The sequence below is a fragment of the Condylura cristata genome, unplaced genomic scaffold (assembly GCF_000260355.1).
Source record: "Condylura cristata isolate star-nosed mole 26May11 unplaced genomic scaffold, ConCri1.0 scaffold00012, whole genome shotgun sequence".
NCBI lineage: Eukaryota > Metazoa > Chordata > Mammalia > Eulipotyphla > Talpidae > Condylura > Condylura cristata.
The window spans coordinates 20398549-20401527 of NW_004567113.1; positions in this window are offsets into that span (position 1 = coordinate 20398549).

Below are 2979 nucleotides of genomic sequence, written 5' to 3' on the forward strand. Positions count from 1 at the left end.
GCCATAGTTTCATCTTTTAAAAAAAATCTTCATTTAAGTCTTACTATGTTCTAGACAACGTGCTAGACAGTTTACATGCAAGGCATGTTAAATTTCATGAACATTTTACCAGGGCAATTATTATTAAAGTAATTTAAAAGTTGAGAAAATGGAGACTAAAACTGCTGTCTGACTCAAACTTCATTTTACTTTAATAATTAGTTATTATAATGACATTTCTCTGAGCACATTCCTTGGAGGGTAAAGAAGAACAAAGTGCACTATATCTTCCTCTTATAAAGACTCAAATAATACATTTAGAATGGTAAAGACCTTGTGAAATTCTGAAACAAAGAAATCCATTTCATTTTATTTACCTGAATATTTCACAAACTTTAGTTGACTGTCAGAATCTTCCTCCTCCTCTTCTACTTTTGTAAAACAATGAACACCCAGGACACATTTTGAAACTGTGTTAAACTGTAGTGGGAGAATCTTATTAATCAGAGCTCAAGGTATTTCAAATTCAAGAAGTGTATGCCTTATTATATGTCCTCAATTAACAGTTGTCAGAGTGAGGGTCAAAATTCATTGAATTGTGAAATCAAAGAAATAGAATCCTGACCAGTATTGGGGGAGGTTAAAAAACAAAAACAAAAACAAAAAAAAACAGAAAACCAATACAAATGTATTAGAAAATACCTCATTGTTGCATATAGTAAGTACTAGAATATGAGCTTTTTTTCTGGATTACAATGTAGTATACTTTTCTTAAGCCACTACTTTCATGAAAGTCACAAAATTGCTTATTGTACTATTATAGGGCAGGGAGAGAGGGGCAACCCTGAATCCCCAAAACTGCCTGCTCTAAAATAGGTTCTGCCATCTGCCACATCAAGACAAAACATAAGAAAGGAAACTTTAATACAATTAGTGTGCAATATAGAAAAGACAAAGAATATAGTTTCTAAATCAAACACCTAAAGTTACCCGTCCCCTCGGTCCCCTTGTGGGTAAAAGTCCACCCAAAAGGGATTGGCCCAAAGCAAGGCCTGAAAGCCCAACACAAGTCTAAAGCACTTTTTGGCGGGGACCCATAGAAAAGGGTCAGAAGTGGCCACACAAATCTTGGAGGAAAAGAGCAAATCAAAATCAAGATAAATGCTGCATAGTGAAACTTCCCCTAGGCCTCTCACCCACATCTATTTCAATCAGTCCAGGACCAAGAAGAAAAAGGCACAGTTTCTTCACATGTCTCTCTGCTCCATGTGGCTCCCTCAGGTCACCTTCTGGCTCTCCATCCTGCGTCCTTCAGACTCCTCTCCAGATTCCTCTCTTCTCTGCTCATCTCCATCCTCCTTTTGGGTGGGGCAGGGAACCTCAAACCTCCCTTTTTCCTGGGGGCCATCCTGTTATAGTACCAAGGATTAAGAATAAAAAAGTCTAAGGTGGGGGTGGGAGGGAAGTGCACGGGACTGTGGTGATGGCACAAGGGTGACTCCTTGATGGGAAACCCACGGGGATTACAATTGAGATAAAAAAAAGTAGTACAAAATGATGTAAAAATAAACTATCATTATAAACAAAAACAAAAAACTGAAATACACCTGTAGATCTGATGACAAAAAAAATATATAAAAGTCTCAACTTTGCAAAATTAATGTTCCAAAAAAAAAAAAAAACCCTCCAGTAAGACTATGATTAAACAGGCTATTTGTAATAACTTAAAATCAGAGAAGTTTAGAGCTGATATAGCTCAGGGGGAAAACCAAAATAGAGTGGAGCTACTAGTCAAGGTCAGGCAGCTGTTAGCTAGAACTAAGACTCAGGTGTTTTAATTTAGAATCTCTTACTTGTCACCATAAAACAAAATAAGTTTTAGTTATAGGATGTAAAAATTACCTCTTTTTTACAAATAGAAAAACTAGGCAAAACATTTAGCAAATCACTGTTGTACAGTAAGCTAAACAATAGGTTACAAAAATGCTGAAGGCTTCAACTGAAAGAAAAAAAGTAATTTACAGATTCTTCATCTCTGGGTCCTATTTGTATTTCATACCAGTAACTAACCTAATACTCCAAGTTACTAGACATGTCCATTAGATTTTTGGTTTTCCATTTGTAATGTAAGTGTCCCAATTTATATGATTTTGAGATTTAGCAGATTACACATCAGTGAACATGTATAACAATGCAGCTTTAAATAATATAGGAAATAATAGGAAAACTTCCAAACTCACACCGGTTTTTAAAAAAGGAACTATGATTTATGGAAGAAGCATCCCTTAGCAAAGCTGACATTAGATGCTAGTTATTGTAGTTTAGGCTGTCCTTGGTAGAACTCCAGTTGAAGTCTTGAAGATTATTTAAATGTGTACCTAATCACTCCTCTTACTTAGTCTGCTGGGCAGGGGAGGGCAGAGGACAGGGGTTGGGTTGTTGGGTTGAGAGTGATAGAAACTGATAGGTGAAACTTGGAGATAATTCCTTTTCCACCACTTTTATTTTCTGCAAAGCGCCCAAAGGAATCTGCTCCAGGGGAGTGGGCCTGGACTTGGATTCCAGAAACTCTTTCCTTGACTCTGGAGCCCAGGTTGGTGTCATCTGAAAAAAGCTCCAGCCTTGCCAGGCAGAAATCGTTTAATGACTTAATCTTGATGCAAGTAAGAGACACCAAGGCCTGTGCACTCTAGTAATAAACAGAAGCATCGGGGTGAGTCAAAGAAGAGATATGGTATCTTTTAAAACCAATATAAACGAATAAATCATAAACAGCAACTTCGAGCAGAAAAGGGAACAGACTGCCCCACAAAATGTGGGAAAGGTCTGGCGTCTAGAGAGGAAATAATCGCGTCTTTAAGACCTTGAGGTTCGAGGGGTTCTCTCCAAAGAAACTTCCATGGCTGGGAGAACAGAGAAGCTTGGAGGAGGCGAATTTTCTAAAGCCCAGGACCGTCTGGGACCCTCCCCCTTCCTATAATTTACTTAACGCTCCCTCCC